Here is a 24,649-nt window from a genome sequence, read left to right as displayed (position 1 = left end):
TTCCAATTTCAAACAACCGAATATGAACCTACAAGTTGTTTTCAACTTCAAACGAGTCCGGAATGAAGCTAAAAATTGTTTCCAACTTCAATCTAGTCAATAATGAAGCTACAAGTTGTTTCCAGGCTCAAACGAGTCAAGAATGAAACTACAAGTTGATTCCAATTTCAGACAACCGAAAATGAAGCTACAAGTTGGTTTCAACTTCAAACGTGTGCCGAATGAAGCTACAAGTTGTTTCCAACTCATTTAGCAAAAAAAAAAGTTGTTTCCAACTTCGATCTAGTCAATAATGAAGCTACAAGTTGTTTCCGGGCTCAAACGAGTCAAGAATGAAACTACAAGTTTATTCCAATTTCAAACAACCGAATATGAACCTACAAGTTGTTTTCAACTTCAAACGAGTCCGGAATGAAGCTAAAAATTGTTTCCAACTTCAATCTAGTCAATAATGAAGCTACAAGTTGTTTCTGGGCTCAAACGAGTCAAGAATGAAACTACAAGTTGATTCCAATTTCAGACAACCGAAAATGAACCTACAAGTTGGTGTCAACTTCAAACAAGTCCGGAATGAAGTTACAAGTTGTTTCCAACTCATTTAGCAAAAAAAAAGTTGTTTCCAACTTCCATCTAGTCAATAATGAAGCTACAAGTTGTTTCCGGGCTCAAACGAGCCAAGAATGAAACTACAAGTTGATTCCAATTTCAAACAACCGAAAATGACGCTACAAGTTGTTTTCAACTTCAAACGAGTATGGAATGAAGCTACAAGTTGTTTCCAACGTCAATCTAGTCAATAATGAAGCTACAAGTTGTTTCCGGGCTCAAACGAGTCAAGAATGAAACTACAAGTTGATTCCAATTTCAAACAACTGAATATGAACCTACAAGTTGTTTTCAACTTCTAACGAGTCCGAAATGAAGCTAAAAATTGTTTCCAACTTCAATCTAGTCAATAATGAAGCTACAAGTTGTTTCCAGGCTCAAACGAGTCAAGAATGAAACTACAAGTTGATTCCAATTTCAGACAACCGAAAATGAAGCTACAAGTTGGTTTCAACTTCAAACGTGTGCAGAATGAAGCTACAAGTTGTTTCCAACTCATTTAGCAAAAAAAAAAAGTTGTTTCCAACTTCAATCTAGTCAATAATGAAGCTACAAGTTGTTTCCGGCCTAAAACGAGCCAAGAATGAAACAACAAGTTGATTCCAATTTCAAACAACCGAAAATGACGCTACAAGTTGTTTTCAACTTCAAACGAGTATGGAATGAAGCTACAAGTTGTTTCCAACTTCAATCTAGTCAATAACAAATCTACAAGTTGTTTCCGGGCTCAAACGAGTCAAGAATGAAACTAAAAGTTGATTCCAATTTCAAACAACCGAATATGAACCTACAAGTTGTTTTCAACTTCTAACGAGTCCGAAATTAAGCTAAAAATTGTTTCCAACTTCAATCTAGTCAATAATGAAGCTACAAGTTGTTTGCAGGCTCAAACGAGTCAAGAATGAAACTACAAGTTGATTCCAATTTCAGACAACCGAAAATGAAGCTACAAGTTGGTTTCAACTTCAAACGTGTGCCGAATGAAGCTACAAGTTGTTTCCAACTCATTTAGCAAAAAAAAAAAGTTGTTTCCAACTTCAATCTAGTCAATAATGAAGCTACAAGTTGTTTCCGGGCTCAAACGAGTCAAGAATGAAACTACAAGTTTATTCCAATTTCAAACAACCGAATATGAACCTACAAGTTGTTTTCAACTTCAAACGAGTCCGGAATGAAGCTAAAAATTGTTTCCAACTTCAATCTAGTCAATAATGAAGCTACAAGTTGTTTCCAGGCTCAAACGAGTCAAGAATGAAACTACAAGTTGATTCCAATTTCAGACAACTGAAAATGAAGCTACAAGTTGGTTTCAACTTCAAACGAGTCCAGAATGAAGCTACAAGTTGTTTCCAACTCATTTAGCAAAAAAAAAAAGTTGTTTCCAACTTCAATCTAGTCAATAATGAAAGCTACAAGTTGTTTCCGGGCTCAAACGAGTCAAGAATGAAACTACAAGTTGATTCCAATTTCAAACAACCGAAAATGAAGCTACGAGTTGTTTCCAACTTCAATCTAGTCAACAATGAATCTACAAGTTGTTTCTGGGCTCAAACGAGTCAAGATTGAAACTACAAGTTGATTCTAATTTCAAACAACCGAAAATGAAGCTACAAGTTGGTGTCAACTTCAAACAAGTCCGGAATGAAGTTACAAGGTTTTTCCAACTCATTTAGCAAAAAAAAAGTTGTTTCCAACTTCCATCTAGTCAATAATGAAGCTACAAGTTGTTTCCGGGCTCAAACGAGCCAAGAATGAAACTACAAGTTGATTCCAATTTCAAACAACCGAAAATGACGCTACAAGTTGTTTTCAACTTCAAACGAGTATGGAATGAAGCTACAAGTTGTTTCCAACTTCAATCTAGTCAATAATGAAGCTACAAGTTGTTTCCGGGCTCAAACGAGTCAAGAATGAAACTACAAGTTGATTCCAATTTCAAACAACTGAATATGAACCTACAAGTTGTTTTCAACTTCTAACGAGTCCGAAATGAAGCTAAAAATTGTTTCCAACTTCAATCTAGTCAATAATGAAGCTACAAGTTGTTTCCAGGCTCAAACGAGTCAAGAATGAAACTACAAGTTGATTCCAATTTCAGACAACCGAAAATGAAGCTACAAGTTGGTTTCAACTTCAAACGTGTGCAGAATGAAGCTACAAGTTGTTTCCAACTCATTTAGCAAAAAAAAAAAGTTGTTTCCAACTTCAATCTAGTCAATAATGAAGCTACGAGTTGTTTCCGGGCTAAAACGAGCCAAGAATGAAACAACAAGTTGATTCCAATTTCAAACAACCGAAAATGACGCTACAAGTTGTTTTCAACTTCAAACGAGTATGGAATGAAGCTACAAGTTGTTTCCAACTTCAATCTAGTCAATAACAAATCTACAAGTTGTTTTCGGGCTTAAACGAGTCAAGAATGAAACTAAAAGTTGATTCCAATTTCAAACAACCGAATATGAACCTACAAGTTGTTTTCAACTTCAAACGAGTCCGAAAGGAAGCTAAAAACTGTTTCCAACTTCAATCTAGTCAATAATGAAGCTACAAGTTGTTTGCAGGCTCAAACGAGTCAAGAATGAAACTACAAGTTGATTCCAATTTCAGACAACCGAAAATGAAGCTACAAGTTGGTTTCAACTTCAAACGTGTGCCGAATGAAGCTACAACTTGTTTCCAACTCATTTAGCAAAAAAAAAAAAGTTGTTTCCAACTTCGATCTAGTCAATAATGAAGCTACAAGTTGTTTCCGGGCTCAAACGAGTCAAGAATGAAACTACAAGTTTATTCCAATTTCAAACAACCGAATATGAACCTACAAGTTGTTTTCAACTTCAAACGAGTCCGGAATGAAGCTAAAAATTGTTTCCAACTTCAATCTAGTCAATAATGAAGCTACAAGTTGTTTCCAGGCTCAAACGAGTCAAGAATGAAACTACAAGTTGATTCCAATTTCAGACAACCGAAAATGAAGCTACAAGTTGGTTTCAACTTCAAACGAGTCCAGAATGAAGCTACAAGTTGTTTCCAACTCATTTAGCAAAAAAAAAGTTGTTTCCAACTTCAATCTAGTCAATAATGAAGCTACAAGTTGTTTCCAGGCTCAAACGAGTCAAGAATGAAACTACAAGTTGATTCCAATTTCAAACAACCGAAAATGAAGCTACGAGTTGTTTCCAACTTCAATCTAGTCAACAATGAATCTACAAGTTGTTTCTGGGCTCAAACGAGTCAAGATTGAAACTACAAGTTGATTCTAATTTCAAACAACCGAAAATGAAGCTACAAGTTGGTGTCAACTTCAAACAAGTCCGGAATGAAGTTACAAGTTGTTTCCAACTCGTTTAGCAAAAACAAAGTTGTTTCCAACTTCCATCTAGTCAATAATGAAGCTACAAGTTGTTTCCGGGCTCAAACGAGCCAAGAATGAAACTACAAGTTGATTCCAATTTCAAACAACCGAAAATGACGCTACAAGTTGTTTTCAACTTCAAACGAGTATGGAATGAAGCTACAAGTTGTTTCCAACTTCAATCTAGTCAATAATGGAGCTACAAGTTGTTTCCGGGCTCAAACGAGTCAAGAATGAAACTACAAGTTGATTCCAATTTCAAACAACTGAATATGAACCTACAAGTTGTTTTCAACTTCTAACGAGTCCGAAATGAAGCTAAAAATTGTTTCCAACTTCAATCTAGTCAATAATGAAGCTACAAGTTGTTTCCAGGCTCAAACGAGTCAAGAATGAAACTACAAGTTGATTCCAATTTCAGACAACCGAAAATGAAGCTACAAGTTGGTTTCAACTTCAAACGTGTGCAGAATGAAGCTACAAGTTGTTTCCAACTCATTTAGCAAAAAAAAAAAAGTTGTTTCCAACTTCAATCTAGTCAATAATGAAGCTACAAGTTGTTTCCGGGCTAAAACGAGCCAAGAATGAAACAACAAGTTGATTCCAATTTCAAACAACCGAAAATGACGCTACAAGTTGTTTTCAACTTCAAACGAGTATGGAATGAAGCTACAAGTTGTTTCCAACTTCAATCTAGTCAATAACAAATCTACAAGTTGTTTCCGGGCTCAAACGAGTCAAGAATGAAACTAAAGTTGATTCCAATTTCAAACAACCGAATATGAACCTACAAGTTGTTTTCAACTTCTAACGAGTCCGAAATTAAGCTAAAAATTGTTTCCAACTTCAATCTAGTCAATAATGAAGCTACAAGTTGTTTGCAGGCTCAAACGAGTCAAGAATGAAACTACAAGTTGATTCCAATTTCAGACAACCGAAAATGAAGCTACAAGTTGGTTTCAACTTCAAACGTGTGCCGAATGAAGCTACAAGTTGTTTCCAACTCATTTAGCAAAAAAAAAAAGTTGTTTCCAACTTCGATCTAGTCAATAATGAAGCTACAAGTTGTTTCCGGGCTCAAACGAGTCAAGAATGAAACTACAAGTTTATTCCAATTTCAAACAACCGAATATGAACCTACAAGTTGTTTTCAACTTCAAACGAGTCCGGAATGAAGCTAAAAATTGTTTCCAACTTCAATCTAGTCAATAATGAAGCTACAAGTTGTTTCCAGGCTCAAACGAGTCAAGAATGAAACTACAAGTTGATTCCAATTTCAGACAACCGAAAATGAAGCTACAAGTTGGTTTCAACTTCAAACGTGTGCCGAATGAAGCTACAAGTTGTTTCCAACTCATTTAGCAAAAAAAAAAAGTTGTTTCCAACTTCGATCTAGTCAATAATGAAGCTACAAGTTGTTTCCGGGCTCAAACGAGTCAAGAATGAAACTACAAGTTTATTCCAATTTCAAACAACCGAATATGAACCTACAAGTTGTTTTCAACTTCAAACGAGTCCGGAATGAAGCTAAAAATTGTTTCCAACTTCAATCTAGTCAATAATGAAGCTACAAGTTGTTTCCAGGCTCAAACGAGTCAAGAATGAAACTACAAGTTGATTCCAATTTCAGACAACCGAAAATGAAGCTACAAGTTGGTTTCAACTTCAAACGAGTCCAGAATGAAGCTACAAGTTGTTTCCAACTCATTTAGCAAAAAAAAAAAGTTGTTTCCAACTTCAATCTAGTCAATAATGAAGCTACAAGTTGTTTCCGGGCTCAAACGAGTCAAGAATGAAACTACAAGTTGATTCCAATTTCAAACAACTGAAAATGAAGCTACGAGTTGTTTCCAACTTCAATCTAGTCAACAATGAATCTACAAGTTGTTTCTGGGCTCAAACGAGTCAAGATTGAAACTACAAGTTGATTCTAATTTCAAACAACCGAAAATGAAGCTACAAGTTGGTGTCAACTTCAAACAAGTCCGGAATGAAGTTACAAGTTGTTTCCAACTCATTTAGCAAAAAAAAAGTTGTTTCCAACTTCCATCTAGTCAATAATGAAGCTACAAGTTGTTTCCGGGCTCAAACGAGCCAAGAATGAAACTACAAGTTGATTCCAATTTCAAACAACCGAAAATGACGCTACAAGTTGTTTTCAACTTCAAACGAGTATGGAATGAAGCTACAAGTTGTTTCCAACTTCAATCTAGTCAATAATGAAGCTACAAGTTGTTTCGGGGCTCAAACGAGTCAAGAATGAAACTACAAGTTGATTCCAATTTCAAACAACTGAATATGAACCTACAAGTTGTTTTCAACTTCTAACGAGTCCGAAATGAAGCTAAAAATTGTTTCCAACTTCAATCTAGTCAATAATGAAGCTACAAGTTGTTTCCAGGCTCAAACGAGTCAAGAATGAAACTACAAGTTGATTCCAATTTCAGACAACCGAAAATGAAGCTACAAGTTGGTTTCAACTTCAAACGTGTGCAGAATGAAGCTACAAGTTGTTTCCAACTCATTTAGCAAAAAAAAAAAGTTGTTTCCAACTTCAATCTAGTCAATAATGAAGCTACAAGTTGTTTCCGGGCTCAAACGAGCCAAGAATGAAACAACAAGTTGATTCCAATTTCAAACAACCGAAAATGACGCTACAAGTTGTTTTCAACTTCAAACGAGTATGGAATGAAGCTACAAGTTGTTTCCAACTTCAATCTAGTCAATAATAAATCTACAAGTTGTTTCCGGGCTCAAACGAGTCAAGAATGAAACTACAAGTTGATTCCAATTTCAAACAACCGAATATGAACCTACAAGTTGTTTTCAACTTCTAACGAGTCCGAAATTAAGCTAAAAATTGTTTCCAACTTCAATCTAGTCAATAATGAAGCTACAAGTTGTTTGCAGGCTCAAACGAGTCAAGAATGAAACTACAAGTTGATTCCAATTTCAGACAACCGAAAATGAAGCTACAAGTTGGTTTCAACTTCAAACGTGTGCCGAATGAAGCTACAAGTTGTTTCCAACTCATTTAGCAAAAAAAAAAAGTTGTTTCCAACTTCGATCTAGTCAATAATGAAGCTACAAGTTGTTTCCGGGCTCAAACGAGTCAAGAATGAAACTACAAGTTTATTCCAATTTCAAACAACCGAATATGAACCTACAAGTTGTTTTCAACTTCAAACGAGTCCGGAATGAAGCTATAAATTGTTTCCAACTTCAATCTAGTCAATAATGAAGCTACAAGTTGTTTCCAGGCTCAAACGAGTCAAGAATGAAACTACAAGTTGATTCCAATTTCAGACAACCGAAAATGAAGCTACAAGTTGGTTTCAACTTCAAACGAGTCCAGAATGAAGCTACAAGTTGTTTCCAACTCATTTAGCAAAAAAAAAAGTTGTTTCCAACTTCAATCTAGTCAATAATGAAGCTACAAGTTGTTTCCGGGCTCAAACGAGTCAAGAATGAAACTACAAGTTGATTCCAATTTCAAACAACCGAAAATGAAGCTACGAGTTGTTTCCAACTTCAATCTAGTCAACAATGAATCTACAAGTTGTTTCTGGGCTCAAACGAGTCAAGATTGAAACTACAAGTTGATTCTAATTTCAAACAACCGAAAATGAAGCTACAAGTTGGTGTCAACTTCAAACAAGTCCGGAATGAAGTTACAAGTTGTTTCCGACTCATTTAGCAAAAAAAAAGTTGTTTCCAACTTCCATCTAGTCAATAATGAAGCTACAAGTTGTTTCCGGGCTCAAACGAGCCAAGAATGAAACTACAAGTTGATTCCAATTTCAAACAACCGAAAATGACGCTACAAGTTGTTTTCAACTTCAAACGAGTATGGAATGAAGCTACAAGTTGTTTCCAACTTCAATCTAGTCAATAATGAAGCTACAAGTTGTTTCCGGGCTCAAACGAGTCAAGAATGAAACTACAAGTTGATTCCAATTTCAAACAACCGAATATGAACCTACAAGTTGTTTTCAACTTCTAACGAGTCCGAAATGAAGCTAAAAATTGTTTCCAACTTCAATCTAGTCAATAATGAAGCTACAAGTTGTTTCCAGGCTCAAACGAGTCAAGAATGAAACTACAAGTTGATTCCAATTTCAGACAACCGAAAATGAAGCTACAAGTTGGTTTCAACTTCAAACGTGTGCCGAATGAAGCTACAACTTGTTTCCAACTCATTTAGCAAAAAAAAAAAAGTTGTTTCCAACTTCGATCTAGTCAATAATGAAGCTACAAGTTGTTTCCGGGCTCAAACGAGTCAAGAATGAAACTACAAGTTTATTCCAATTTCAAACAACCGAATATGAACCTACAAGTTGTTTTCAACTTCAAACGAGTCCGGAATGAAGCTAAAAATTGTTTCCAACTTCAATCTAGTCAATAATGAAGCTACAAGTTGTTTCCAGGCTCAAACGAGTCAAGAATGAAACTACAAGTTGATTCCAATTTCAGACAACCGAAAATGAAGCTACAAGTTGGTTTCAACTTCAAACGAGTCCAGAATGAAGCTACAAGTTGTTTCCAACTCATTTAGCAAAAAAAAAAGTTGTTTCCAACTTCAATCTAGTCAATAATGAAGCTACAAGTTGTTTCCAGGCTCAAACGAGTCAAGAATGAAACTACAAGTTGATTCCAATTTCAAACAACCGAAAATGAAGCTACGAGTTGTTTCCAACTTCAATCTAGTCAACAATGAATCTACAAGTTGTTTCTGGGCTCAAACGAGTCAAGATTGAAACTACAAGTTGATTCTAATTTCAAACAACCGAAAATGAAGCTACAAGTTGGTGTCAACTTCAAACAAGTCCGGAATGAAGTTACAAGTTGTTTCCAACTCGTTTAGCAAAAACAAAGTTGTTTCCAACTTCCATCTAGTCAATAATGAAGCTACAAGTTGTTTCCGGGCTCAAACGAGCCAAGAATGAAACTACAAGTTGATTCCAATTTCAAACAACCGAAAATGACGCTACAAGTTGTTTTCAACTTCAAACGAGTATGGAATGAAGCTACAAGTTGTTTCCAACTTCAATCTTGTCAATAATGGAGCTACAAGTTGTTTCCGGGCTCAAACGAGTCAAGAATGAAACTACAAGTTGATTCCAATTTCAAACAACTGAATATGAACCTACAAGTTGTTTTCAACTTCTAACGAGTCCGAAATGAAGCTAAAAATTGTTTCCAACTTCAATCTAGTCAATAATGAAGCTACAAGTTGTTTCCAGGCTCAAACGAGTCAAGAATGAAACTACAAGTTGATTCCAATTTCAGACAACCGAAAATGAAGCTACAAGTTGGTTTCAACTTCAAACGTGTGCAGAATGAAGCTACAAGTTGTTTCCAACTCATTTAGCAAAAAAAAAAAAGTTGTTTCCAACTTCAATCTAGTCAATAATGAAGCTACAAGTTGTTTCCGGGCTAAAACGAGCCAAGAATGAAACAACAAGTTGATTCCAATTTCAAACAACCGAAAATGACGCTACAAGTTGTTTTCAACTTCAAACGAGTATGGAATGAAGCTACAAGTTGTTTCCAACTTCAATCTAGTCAATAACAAATCTACAAGTTGTTTCCGGGCTCAAACGAGTCAAGAATGAAACTAAAAGTTGATTCCAATTTCAAACAACCGAATATGAACCTACAAGTTGTTTTCAACTTCTAACGAGTCCGAAATTAAGCTAAAATTGTTTCCAACTTCAATCTAGTCAATAATGAAGCTACAAGTTGTTTGCAGGCTCAAACGAGTCAAGAATGAAACTACAAGTTGATTCCAATTTCAGACAACCGAAAATGAAGCTACAAGTTGGTTTCAACTTCAAACGTGTGCCGAATGAAGCTACAAGTTGTTTCCAACTCATTTAGCAAAAAAAAAAAGTTGTTTCCAACTTCGATCTAGTCAATAATGAAGCTACAAGTTGTTTCCGGGCTCAAACGAGTCAAGAATGAAACTACAAGTTTATTCCAATTTCAAACAACCGAATATGAACCTACAAGTTGTTTTCAACTTCAAACGAGTCCGGAATGAAGCTAAAAATTGTTTCCAACTTCAATCTAGTCAATAATGAAGCTACAAGTTGTTTCCAGGCTCAAACGAGTCAAGAATGAAACTACAAGTTGATTCCAATTTCAGACAACCGAAAATGAAGCTACAAGTTGGTTTCAACTTCAAACGTGTGCCGAATGAAGCTACAAGTTGTTTCCAACTCATTTAGCAAAAAAAAAAAGTTGTTTCCAACTTCGATCTAGTCAATAATGAAGCTACAAGTTGTTTCCGGGCTCAAACGAGTCAAGAATGAAACTACAAGTTTATTCCAATTTCAAACAACCGAATATGAACCTACAAGTTGTTTTCAACTTCAAACGAGTCCGGAATGAAGCTAAAAATTGTTTCCAACTTCAATCTAGTCAATAATGAAGCTACAAGTTGTTTCCAGGCTCAAACGAGTCAAGAATGAAACTACAAGTTGATTCCAATTTCAGACAACCGAAAATGAAGCTACAAGTTGGTTTCAACTTCAAACGAGTCCAGAATGAAGCTACAAGTTGTTTCCAACTCATTTAGCAAAAAAAAAAGTTGTTTCCAACTTCAATCTAGTCAATAATGAAGCTACAAGTTGTTTCCGGGCTCAAACGAGTCAAGAATGAAACTACAAGTTGATTCCAATTTCAAACAACTGAAAATGAAGCTACGAGTTGTTTCCAACTTCAATCTAGTCAACAATGAATCTACAAGTTGTTTCTGGGCTCAAACGAGTCAAGATTGAAACTACAAGTTGATTCTAATTTCAAACAACCGAAAATGAAGCTACAAGTTGGTGTCAACTTCAAACAAGTCCGGAATGAAGTTACAAGTTGTTTCCAACTCATTTAGCAAAAAAAAAGTTGTTTCCAACTTCCATCTAGTCAATAATGAAGCTACAAGTTGTTTCCGGGCTCAAACGAGCCAAGAATGAAACTACAAGTTGATTCCAATTTCAAACAACCGAAAATGACGCTACAAGTTGTTTTCAACTTCAAACGAGTATGGAATGAAGCTACAAGTTGTTTCCAACTTCAATCTAGTCAATAATGAGCTACAAGTTGTTTCGGGCTCAAACGAGTCAAGAATGAAACTACAAGTTGATTCCAATTTCAAACAACTGAATATGAACCTACAAGTTGTTTTCAACTTCTAACGAGTCCGAAATGAAGCTAAAAATTGTTTCCAACTTCAATCTAGTCAATAATGAAGCTACAAGTTGTTTCCAGGCTCAAACGAGTCAAGAATGAAACTACAAGTTGATTCCAATTTCAGACAACCGAAAATGAAGCTACAAGTTGGTTTCAACTTCAAACGTGTGCAGAATGAAGCTACAAGTTGTTTCCAACTCATTTAGCAAAAAAAAAAAAGTTGTTTCCAACTTCAATCTAGTCAATAATGAAGCTACAAGTTGTTTCCGGGCTAAAACGAGCCAAGAATGAAACAACAAGTTGATTCCAATTTCAAACAACCGAAAATGACGCTACAAGTTGTTTTCAACTTCAAACGAGTATGGAATGAAGCTACAAGTTGTTTCCAACTTCAATCTAGTCAATAACAAATCTACAAGTTGTTTCCGGGCTCAAACGAGTCAAGAATGAAACTAAAAGTTGATTCCAATTTCAAACAACCGAATATGAACCTACAAGTTGTTTTCAACTTCTAACGAGTCCGAAATTAAGCTAAAAATTGTTTCCAACTTCAATCTAGTCAATAATGAAGCTACAAGTTGTTTGCAGGCTCAAACGAGTCAAGAATGAAACTACAAGTTGATTCCAATTTCAGACAACCGAAAATGAAGCTACAAGTTGGTTTCAACTTCAAACGTGTGCCGAATGAAGCTACAAGTTGTTTCCAACTCATTTAGCAAAAAAAAAAAGTTGTTTCCAACTTCGATCTAGTCAATAATGAAGCTACAAGTTGTTTCCGGGCTCAAACGAGTCAAGAATGAAACTACAAGTTTATTCCAATTTCAAACAACCGAATATGAACCTACAAGTTGTTTTCAACTTCAAACGAGTCCGGAATGAAGCTATAAATTGTTTCCAACTTCAATCTAGTCAATAATGAAGCTACAAGTTGTTTCCAGGCTCAAACGAGTCAAGAATGAAACTACAAGTTGATTCCAATTTCAGACAACCGAAAATGAAGCTACAAGTTGGTTTCAACTTCAAACGAGTCCAGAATGAAGCTACAAGTTGTTTCCAACTCATTTAGCAAAAAAAAAAGTTGTTTCCAACTTCAATCTAGTCAATAATGAAGCTACAAGTTGTTTCCGGGCTCAAACGAGTCAAGAATGAAACTACAAGTTGATTCCAATTTCAAACAACCGAAAATGAAGCTACGAGTTGTTTCCAACTTCAATCTAGTCAACAATGAATCTACAAGTTGTTTCTGGGCTCAAACGAGTCAAGATTGAAACTACAAGTTGATTCTAATTTCAAACAACCGAAAATGAAGCTACAAGTTGGTGTCAACTTCAAACAAGTCCGGAATGAAGTTACAAGTTGTTTCCAACTCATTTAGCAAAAAAAAAGTTGTTTCCAACTTCCATCTAGTCAATAATGAAGCTACAAGTTGTTTCCGGGCTCAAACGAGCCAAGAATGAAACTACAAGTTGATTCCAATTTCAAACAACCGAAAATGACGCTACAAGTTGTTTTCAACTTCAAACGAGTATGGAATGAAGCTAAAGGTTGTTTCCAACTTCAATCTAGTCAATAATGGAGCTACAAGTTGTTTCCGGGCTCAAACGAGTCAAGAATGAAACTACAAGTTGATTCCAATTTCAAACAACTGAATATGAACCTACAAGTTGTTTTCAACTTCTAACGAGTCCGAAATGAAGCTAAAAATTGTTTCCAACTTCAATCTAGTCAATAATGAAGCTACAAGTTGTTTCCAGGCTCAAACGAGTCAAGAATGAAACTACAAGTTGATTCCAATTTCAGACAACCGAAAATGAAGCTACAAGTTGGTTTCAACTTCAAACGTGTGCAGAATGAAGCTACAAGTTGTTTCCAACTCATTTAGCAAAAAAAAAAAGTTGTTTCCAACTTCAATCTAGTCAATAATGAAGCTACAAGTTGTTTCCGGGCTAAAACGAGCCAAGAATGAAACAACAAGTTGATTCCAATTTCAAACAACCGAAAATGACGCTACAAGTTGTTTTCAACTTCAAACGAGTATGGAATGAAGCTACAAGTTGTTTCCAACTTCAATCTAGTCAATAACAAATCTACAAGTTGTTTCCGGGCTCAAACGAGTCAAGAATGAAACTAAAAGTTGATTCCAATTTCAAACAACCGAATATGAACCTACAAGTTGTTTTCAACTTCTAACGAGTCCGAAATTAAGCTAAAAATTGTTTCCAACTTCAATCTAGTCAATAACGAAGCTACAAGTTGTTTCCAGGCTCAAACGAGTCAAGAATGAAACTACAAGTTGATTCCAATTTCAGACAACCGAAAATGAAGCTACAAGTTGGTTTCAACTTCAAACGTGTGCCGAATGAAGCTACAAGTTGTTTCCAACTCATTTAGCAAAAAAAAAAAGTTGTTTCCAACTTCAATCTAGTCAATAATGAAGCTACAAGTTGTTTCCGGGCTCAAACGAGTCAAGAATGAAACTACAAGTTTATTCCAATTTCAAACAACCGAATATGAACCTACAAGTTGTTTTCAACTTCAAACGAGTCCGGAATGAAGCTAAAAATTGTTTCCAACTTCAATCTAGTCAATAATGAAGCTACAAGTTGTTTCCAGGCTCAAACGAGTCAAGAATGAAACTACAAGTTGATTCCAATTTCAGACAACCGAAAATGAAGCTACAAGTTGGTTTCAACTTCAAACGAGTCCAGAATGAAGCTACAAGTTGTTTCCAACTCATTTAGCAAAAAAAAAAGTTGTTTCCAACTTCAATCTAGTCAATAATGAAGCTACAAGTTGTTTCCGGGCTCAAACGAGTTAAGAATGAAACTACAAGTTGATTCCAATTTCAAACAACCGAAAATGAAGCTACGAGTTGTTTCCAACTTCAATCTAGTCAACAATGAATCTACAAGTTGTTTCCGGGCTCAAACGAGTCAAGATTGAAACTACAAGTTGATTCTAATTTCAAACAACCGAAAATGAAGCTACAAGTTGGTGTCAACTTCAAACAAGTCCGGAATGAAGTTACAAGTTGTTTCCAACTCATTTAGCAAAAAAAAAGTTGTTTCCAACTTCCATCTAGTCAATAATGAAGCTACAAGTTGTTTCCGGGCTCAAACGAGCCAAGAATGAAACTACAAGTTGATTCCAATTTCAAACAACCGAAAATGAAGCTACAAGTTGTTTTGAACTTCAAACGAGTATGGAATGAAGTTACAAGTTGTTTCCAACTTCAATCTAGTCAATAATGAAGCTACAAGTTGTTTCCGGGCTCAAACGAGTCAAGAATGAAACTACAAGTTGATTCCAATTTCAAACAACCGAAAATGAACCTACAAGTTGTTTTCAACTTCAAACGAGTGCAGAATGAAGCTACAAGTTGTTTCCAACTCATTTAGCAAAAAAAAAAAGTTGTTTCCAACTTCAATCTAGTCAATAATGAAGTTACAAGTTGTTTCCGGGCAAAAACGAGTCAAGAATGAAACAACAAGTTGATTCCAATTTCAAACAACCGAAAATGACGCTACAAGTTGTTTTCAACTTCAAACGAGTATGGAATGAAGCTACAAGTTGTTTCCAACTTCAATCTAGTCAATAACAAATCTACAAGTTGTTTCCGGGCTCAAACGAGTCAAGAATGAAACTAAAAGTTGATTCCAATTTCAAACAACCGAATATGAACCTACAAGTTGTTTTCAACTTCTAACGAGTCCGAAATTAAGCTAAAAATTGTTTCCAACTTCAATCTAGTCAATAATGAAGCTACAAGTTGTTTCCAGGCTCAAACGAGTCAAGAATGAAACTACAAGTTGATTCCAATTTCAGACAACCGAAAATGAAGCTACAAGTTGGTTTCAACTTCAAACGTGTGCCGAATGAAGCTACAAGTTGTTTCCAAGTCATTTAGAAAAAAAAAAGTTGTTTCCAACTTCAATCTAGTCAATAATGAAGCTACAAGTTGTTTCCGGGCTCAAACGAGTCAAGAATGAAACTACAAGTTTATTCCAATTTCAAACAACCGAATATGAACCTACAAGTTGTTTTCAACTTCAAACGAGTCCGGAATGAAGCTAAAAATTGTTTCCAACTTCAATCTAGTCAATAATGAAGCTACAAGTTGTTTCCAGGCTCAAACGAGTCAAGAATGAAACTACAAGTTGATTCCAATTTCAGACAACCGAAAATGAAGCTACAAGTTGGTTTCAACTTCAAACTTGTGCCGAATGAAGCTACAAGTTGTTTCCAACTCATTTAGAAAAAAAAAAAAGTTGTTTCCAACTTCAATCTAGTCAATAATGAAGCTACAAGTTGTTTCCGGGCTCAAACGAGTCAAGAATGAAACTACAAGTTTATTCCAATTTCAAACAACCGAATATGAACCTACAAGTTGTTTTCAACTTCAAACGAGTCCGGAATGAAGCTAAAAATTGTTTCCAACTTCAATCTAGTCAATAATGAAGCTACAAGTTGTTTCGAGGCTCAAACGAGTCAAGAATGAAACTACAAGTTGATTCCAATTTCAGACAACCGAAAATGAAGCTACAAGTTCGTTTCAACTTCAAACGAGTCCAGAATGAAGCTACAAGTTGTTTCCAACTCATTTAGCAAAAAAAAAAGTTGTTTCCAACTTCAATCTAGTCAATAATGAAGCTACAAGTTGTTTCCGGGCTCAAACGAATTAAGAATGAAACTACAAGTTGATTCCAATTTCAAACAACCGAAAATGAAGCTACGAGTTGTTTCCAACTTCAATCTAGTCAACAATGAATCTACAAGTTGTTTCCGGGCTCAAACGAGTCAAGATTGAAACTACAAGTTGATTCTAATTTCAAACAACCGAAAATGAAGCTACAAGTTGGTGTCAACTTCAAACAAGTCCGGAATGAAGTTACAAGTTGTTTCCAACTCATTTAGCAAAAAAAAAGTTGTTTCCAACTTCCATCTAGTCAATAATGAAGCTACAAGTTGTTTCCGGGCTCAAACGAGCCAAGAATGAAACTACAAGTTGATTCCAATTTCAAACAACCGAAAATGAAGCTACAAGTTGTTTTCAACTTCAAACGAGTATGGAATGAAGCTACAAGTTGTTTCCAACTTCAATCTAGTCAATAATGAAGCTACAAGTTGTTTCCGGGCTCAAACGAGTCAAGAATGAAACTACAAGTTGATTCCAATTTCAAACAACCGAAAATGAACCTACAAGTTGTTTTCAACTTCAAACGAGTGCAGAATGAAGCTACAAGTTGTTTCCAACTCATTTAGCAAAAAAAAAAAAGTTGTTTCCAACTTCAATCTAGTCAATAATGAAGTTACAAGTTGTTTCCGGGCTAAAACGAGCCAAGAATGAAACAACAAGTTGATTCCAATTTCAAACAACCGAAAATGACGCTACAAGTTGTTTTCAACTTCAAACGAGTATGGAATGAAGCTACAAGTTGTTTCCAACTTCAATCTAGTCAATAACAAATCTACAAGTTGTTTCCGGGCTCAAACGAGTCAAGAATGAAACTAAAAGTTGATTCCAATTTCAAACAACCAAATATGAACCTACAAGTTGTTTTCAACTTCTAACGAGTCCGAAATGAAGCTAAAAATTGTTTCCAACTTCAATCTAGTCAATAATGAAGCTACAAGTTGTTTCCAGGCTCAAACGAGTCAAGAATGAAACTACAAGTTGATTCCAATTTCAGACAACCGAAAATGAAGCTACAAGTTGGTTTCAACTTCAAACGAGTCCAGAATGAAGCTACAAGTTGTTTCCAACTCATTTAGCAAAAAAAAAAGTTGTTTCCAACTTCAATCTAGTCAATAATGAAGCTACAAGTTGTTTCCGGGCTCAAACGAGTTAAGAATGAAATTACAAGTTGATTCCAATTTCAAACAACCGAAAATGAAGCTACGAGTTGTTTCCAACTTCAATCTAGTCAACAATGAATCTACAAGTTGTTTCCGGGCTCAAACGAGTCAAGATTGAAACTACAAGTTGATTCTAATTTCAAACAACCGAAAATGAAGCTACAAGTTGGTGTCAACTTCAAACAAGTCCGGAATGAAGTTACAAGTTGTTTCCAACTCATTTAGCAAAAAAAAAGTTGTTTCCAACTTCCATCTAGTCAATAATGAAGCTACAAGTTGTTTCCGGGCTCAAACGAGCCAAGAATGAAACTACAAGTTGATTCCAGTTTCAAACAACCCAAAATGAAGGTACAAGTTGTTTTCAACTTCAAACGAGTATGGAATGAAGCTACAAGTTGTTTCCAACTTCAATCTAGTCAATAATGAAGCTACAAGTTGTTTCCGGGCTCAAACGAGTCAAGAATGAAACTACAAGTTGATTCCAATTTCAAACAACCGAATATGAACCTACAAGTTGTTTTCAACTTCAAACGAGTCCGAAATGAAGCTAAAAATTGTTTACAACTTTAATCTAGTCAATAATGAAGCTACAAGTTGTTTCTAGGCTCAAACGAGTCAAGAATGAAACTACAAGTTGATTCCAATTTCAAACAACCGAAAATGAAGCTACGAGTTGGTTTCAACTTCAAACGTGTGCCGAATGAAGCTACAAGTTGTTTCCAACTCATTTATTTAAAAAAAAAAAGTTGTTTCCAACTTCAATCTAGTCAATAATGAAGCTACAAGTTGTTTCCGGGCTCAAACGAGTCAAGAATGAAACTACAAGTTTATTCCAATTTCAAACAACCGAATATGAACCTACAAGTTGTTTTCAACTTCAAACGAGTCCGGAATGAAGCTAAAAATTGTTTCCAACTTCAATCTAGTCAATAATGAAGCTACAAGTTGTTTCCAGGCTCAAACGAGTCAAGAATGAAACTACAAGTTGATTCCAATTTCAGACAACCGAAAATGAAGCTACAAGTTGGTTTCAACTTCAAACGAGTCCAGAATGAAGCTACAAGTTGTTTCCAACTCATTTAGCAAAAAAAAAAGTTGTTTCCAACTTTAATCTAGTCAATAATGAAGCTACAAGTTGTTTCCGGGCTCAAACGAGTCAAGAATGAAATTACAAGTTGATTCCAATTTCAAACAACCGAAAATGAAGCTACGAGTTGTTTCCAACTTCAATCTAGTCAACAATGAATCTACAAGTTGTTTCCGGGCTCAAACGAGTCAAGATTGAAACTACAAGTTGATTCTAATTTCAAACAACCGAAAATGAAGCTACAAGTTGGTGTCAACTTCAAACAAGTCCGGAATTAAGTTACAAGTTGTTTCCAACTCATTTAGCAAAAAAAAGTTGTTTCCAACTTCCATCTAGTCAATAATGAAGCTACAAGTTGTTTCCGGGCTCAAACGAGCCAAGAATGAAACTACAAGTTGATTCCAATTTCAAACAACCCAAAATGAAGCTACAAGTTGCTTTCAACTTCAAACGAGTATGGAATGAAGCTACAAGTTGTTTCCAACTTCAATCTAGTCAATAATGAAGCTACAAGTTGTTTCCGGGCTCAAACGAGTCAAGAATGAAACTACAAGTTGATTCCAATTTCAAACAACCGAATATGAACCTACAAGTTGTTTTCAACTTCAAACGAGTCCGAAATGAAGCTAAAAATTGTTTACAACTTTAATCTAGTCAATAATGAAGCTACAAGTTGTTTCCAGGCTCAAACGAGTCAAGAATGAAACTACAAGTTGATTCCAATTTCAAACAACCGAAAATGAAGCTACGAGTTGTTTCCAACTTCAATCTAGTCAACAATGAATCTACAAGTTGTTTCCGGGCTCAAACGAGTCAAGATTGAAACTGCAAGTTGATTCTAATTTCAAACAACCGAAAATGAAGCTACAAGTTGGTGTCAACTTCAAACAAGTCCAGAATGAAGTTACAAGTTGTTTCCAACTCATTTAGCAAAAAAAAAGTTGTTTCCAAGTTCCATCTAGTCAATAATGAAGCTACAAGTTGTTTCCGGGCTCAAACGAGCCAAGAATGAAACTACAAGTTGTTTCCAATTTCAAACAACCGAAAATGACGCTACAAGTTGTTTTCAACTTCAAACGAGTATGGAATGAAGCTACAAGTTGTTTCCAACTTCAATCTAGTCAATAATGAAGCTACAAGTTGTTTCCGGGCTCAAACGAGCCAAGAATGATACTACAAGTTGATTCCAATTTCAAACAACCGAAAATGAAGCTACAAGTTGTTTTCAACTTCAAACGAGTATGGAATGAAGCTAAAAATTGTTTCCAACTTCAATCTAGTCAATAATGAAGCTACAAGTTGTTTCCAGGCTCAAACGAGTCAAGAATGAAACTACAAGTTGATTCCAATTTCAGACAACCGAAAATGAAGCTACAAGTTGGTTTCAACTTCAAACGAGTACAGAATGAAGCTACAAGTTGTTTCCAACTCATTTAGCAAAAAAAAAGTTGTTTCCAACTTCAATCTAGTCAATAATGAAGCTACAAGTTGTTTCCGGGCTCAAACGAGTTAAGAATGAAGCTACAAGTTGATTCCAATTTCAAACAACCGAAAATGAAGCTACGAGTTGTTTCCAACTTCAATCTAGTCAACAATGAATCTACAAGTTGTTTCCGGGCTCAAACGAGTCAAGATTGAAACTACAAGTTGATTCTAATTTCAAACAACCGAAAATAAAGCTACAAGTTGGTGTCAACTTCAAACAAGTCCGGAATGAAGTTACAAGTTGTTTCCAACTCATTTAGCAAAAAAAAAGTTGTTTCCAACTTCCATCTAGTCAATAATGAAGCTACAAGTTGTTTCCGGGCTCAAACGAGCCAAGAATGAAACTACAATTTGATTCCAATTTCAAACAACCGAAAATGAAGCTACAAGTTGTTTTTAACTTCAAACGAGTATGGAATGAAGCTACAAGTTGTTTACAACTTCAATCTAGTCAATAATGAAGCTACAAGTTGTTTCCGGGCTCAAACGAGTCAAGAATGAAACTACAAGTTGATTCCAATTTCAAACAACCGAATATGAACCTACAAGTTGTTTTCAACTTCAAACGAGTCCGGAATGAAGCTAAAAATTGTTTCCAACTTAAATCTAGTCAATAATGAAGCTACAAGTTGTTTCCAGGCTCAAACGAGTCAAGAATGAAACTACAAGTTGATTTCAATTTCAGACAACCGAAAATGAAGCTACAAGTTGGTTTCAACTTCAAACGAGTCCAGAATGAAGCTACAAGTTGTTTCCAACTCATTTAGCAAAAAAAAAGTTGTTTCCAACTTCAATCTAGTCAATAATGAAGCTACAAGTTGTTTCCGGGCTCAAACGAGTTAAGAATGAAACTACAAGTTGATTCCAATTTCAAACAACCGAAAATGAAGCTACGAGTTGTTTCCAACTTCAATCTAGTCAACAATGAATCTACAAGTTGTTTCCGGGCTCAAACGAGTCAAGATTGAAACTACAAGTTGATTCTAATTTCAAACAACCGAAAATGAAGCTACAAGTTGGTGTCAACTTCAAACAAGTCCGGAATGAAGTTACAAGTTGTTTCCAACTCATTTAGCAAAAAAAAAGTTGTTTCCAACTTCCATCTAGTCAATAATGAAGCTACAAGTTGTTTCCGGGCTCAAACGAGCCAAGAATGAAACTACAAGTTGATTCCAATTTCAAACAACCCAAAATGAAGCTACAAGTTGTTTTCAACTTCAAACGAGTATGGAATGAAGCTACAAGTTGTTTCCAACTTCAATCTAGTCAATAATGAAGCTACAAGTTGTTTCCGGGCTCAAACGAGTCAAGAATGAAACTACAAGTTGATTCCAATTTCAAACAACCGAATATGAACCTACAAGTTGTTTTCAACTTCAAACGAGTCCGAAATGAAGCTAAAAATTGTTTACAACTTTAATCTAGTCAATAATGAAGCTACAAGTTGTTTCCAGGCTCAAACGAGTCAAGAATGAAACTACAAGTTGATTCCAATTTCAAACAACCGAAAATGAAGCTACGAGTTGTTTCCAACTACAATCTAGTCAACAATGAATCTACAAGTTGTTTCCGGGCTCAAACGAGTCAAGATTGAAACTACAAGTTGATTCTAATTTCAAACAACCGAAAATGAAGCTACAAGTTGGTGTCAGCTTCAAACAAGTCCAGAATGAAGTTACAAGTTGTTTCCAACTCATTTAGCAAAAAAAAAGTTGTTTCCAAGTTCCATCTAGTCAATAATGAAGCTACAAGTTGTTTCCGGGCTCAAACGAGCCAAGAATGAAACTACAAGTTGTTTCCAATTTCAAACAACCGAAAATGACGCTACAAGTTGTTTTAAACTTCAAACGAGTATGGAATGAAGCTACAAGTTGTTTCCAACTTCAATCTAGTCAATAATGAAGCTACAAGTTGTTTCCGGGCTCAAACGAGCCAAGAATGATACTACAAGTTGATTCCAATTTCAAACAACCGAAAATGAAGCTACAAGTTGTTTTCAACTTCAAACGAGTATGGAATGAAGCTAAAAATTGTTTCCAACTTCAATCTAGTCAATAATGAAGCTACAAGTTGTTTCCAGGCTCAAACGAGTCAAGAATGAAACTACAAGTTGATTCCAATTTCAGACAACCGAAAATGAAGCTACAAGTTGGTTTCAACTTCAAACGAGTACAGAATGAAGCTACAAGTTGTTTCCAACTCATTTAGCAAAAAAAAAGTTGTTTCCAACTTCAATCTAGTCAATAATGAAGCTACAAGTTGTTTCCGGGCTCAAACGAGTGAAGAATGAAACTACAAGTTGATTCCAATTTCAAACAACCGAAAATGAAGCTACGAGTTGTTTCCAACTTCAATCTAGTCAACAATGAATCTACAAGTTGTTTCCGGGCTCAAACGAGTCAAGATTGAAACTACAACTTGATTCTAATTTCAAACAACCGAAAATAAAGCTACAAGTTGGTGTCAACTTCAAACAAGTCCGGAATGAAGTTACAAGTTGTTTCCAACTCATTTAGCAAAAAAAAAGTTGTTTCCAACTTCCATCTAGTCAATAATGAAGCTACAAGTTGTTTCCGGGCTCAAACGAGCCAAGAATGAAACTACAATTTGATTCCAATTTCAAGCAACCGAAAATGAAGCTACAAGTTGTTTTTAACTTCAAATGAGTATGGAATGAAGCTACAAGTTGTTTACAACTTCAATCTAGTCAATAATGAAGCTACAAGTTGTTTCCGGGCTCAAACGAGTCAAGAATGAAACTACAAGTTGATTCCAATTTCAAACAACCGAATATGAACCTACAAGTTGTTTTCAACTTCAAACGAGTCCGGAATGAAGCTAAAAATTGTTTCCAACTTAAATCTAGTCAATAATGAAGCTACAAGTTGTTTCCAGGCTCAAACGAGTCAAGAATGAAACTACAAGTTGATTTCAATTTCAGACAACCGAAAATGAAGCTACAAGTTGGTTTCAACTTCAAACGAGTCCAGAATGAAGCTACAAGTTGTTTCCAACTCATTTAGCAAAAAAAAAGTTGTTTCCAACTTCAATCTAGTCAATAATGAAGCTACAAGTTGTTTCCGGGCTCAAACGAGTTAAGAATGAAACTACAAGTTGATTCCAATTTCAAACAACCGAAAATGAAGCTACGAGTTGTTTCCAACTTCAATCTAGTCAACAATGAATCTACAAGTTGTTTCCGGGCTCAAACGAGTCAAGATTGAAACTACAAGTTGATTCTAATTTCAAACAACCGAAAATGAAGCTACAAGTTGGTGTCAACTTCAAACAAGTCCGGAATGAAGTTACAAGTTGTTTCCAACTCATTTAGCAAAAAAAAAGTTGTTTCCAACTTCCATCTAGTCAATAATGAAGCTACAAGTTGTTTCCGGGCTCAAACGAGCCAAGAATGAAACTACAAGTTGATTCCAATTTCAAACAACCCAAAATGAAGCTACAAGTTGTTTTCAACTTCAAACGAGTATGGAATGAAGCTACAAGTTGTTTCCAACTTCAATCTAGTCAATAATGAAGCTACAAGTTGTTTCCGGGCTCAAACGAGTCAAGAATGAAACTACAAGTTGATTCCAATTTCAAACAACCGAATATGAACCTACAAGTTGTTTTCAACTTCAAACGAGTCCGAAATGAAGCTAAAAATTGTTTACAACTTTAATCTAGTCAATAATGAAGCTACAAGTTGTTTCCAGGCTCAAACGAGTCAAGAATGAAACTACAAGTTGATTCCAATTTCAAACAACCGAAAATGAAGCTACGAGTTGTTTCCAACTACAATCTAGTCAACAATGAATCTACAAGTTGTTTCCGGGCTCAAACGAGTCAAGATTGAAACTACAAGTTGATTCTAATTTCAAACAACCGAAAATGAAGCTACAAGTTGGTGTCAGCTTCAAACAAGTCCAGAATGAAGTTACAAGTTGTTTCCAACTCATTTAGCAAAAAAAAAGTTGTTTCCAAGTTCCATCTAGTCAATAATGAAGCTACAAGTTGTTTCCGGGCTCAAACGAGCCAAGAATGAAACTACAAGTTGTTTCCAATTTCAAACAACCGAAAATGACGCTACAAGTTGTTTTAAACTTCAAACGAGTATGGAATGAAGCTACAAGTTGTTTCCAACTTCAATCTAGTCAATAATGAAGCTACAAGTTGTTTCCGGGCTCAAACGAGCCAAGAATGATACTACAAGTTGATTCCAATTTCAAACAACCGAAAATGAAGCTACAAGTTGTTTTCAACTTCAAACGAGTATGGAATGAAGCTAAAAATTGTTTCCAACTTCAATCTAGTCAATAATGAAGCTACAAGTTGTTTCCAGGCTCAAACGAGTCAAGAATGAAACTACAAGTTGATTCCAATTTCAGACAACCGAAAATGAAGCTACAAGTTGGTTTCAACTTCAAACGAGTACAGAATGAAGCTACAAGTTGTTTCCAACTCATTTAGCAAAAAAAAAGTTGTTTCCAACTTCAATCTAGTCAATAATGAAGCTACAAGTTGTTTCCGGGCTCAAACGAGTGAAGAATGAAACTACAAGTTGATTCCAATTTCAAACAACCGAAAATGAAGCTACGAGTTGTTTCCAACTTCAATCTAGTCAACAATGAATCTACAAGTTGTTTCCGGGCTCAAACGAGTCAAGATTGAAACTACAACTTGATTCTAATTTCAAACAACCGAAAATAAAGCTACAAGTTGGTGTCAACTTCAAACAAGTCCGGAATGAAGTTACAAGTTGTTTCCAACTCATTTAGCAAAAAAAAAGTTGTTTCCAACTTCCATCTAGTCAATAATGAAGCTACAAGTTGTTTCCGGGCTCAAACGAGCCAAGAATGAAACTACAATTTGATTCCAATTTCAAGCAACCGAAAATGAAGCTACAAGTTGTTTTTAACTTCAAATGAGTATGGAATGAAGCTACAAGTTGTTTACAACTTCAATCTAGTCAATAATGAAGCTACAAGTTGTTTCCGGGCTCAAACAAGCCAAGAATGAAACTACAAGTTGATTCCAATTTCAAACAACCCAAAATGAAGCTACAAGTTGTTTTCAACTTC

This window comes from Daucus carota, chromosome 3 (genome assembly GCF_001625215.2).
Source record: "Daucus carota subsp. sativus chromosome 3, DH1 v3.0, whole genome shotgun sequence".
Lineage (NCBI taxonomy): Eukaryota > Viridiplantae > Streptophyta > Magnoliopsida > Apiales > Apiaceae > Daucus > Daucus carota.
The sequence above is the reverse complement of the archived record's forward strand: the minus strand, read 5'-3'. Positions refer to the sequence as shown.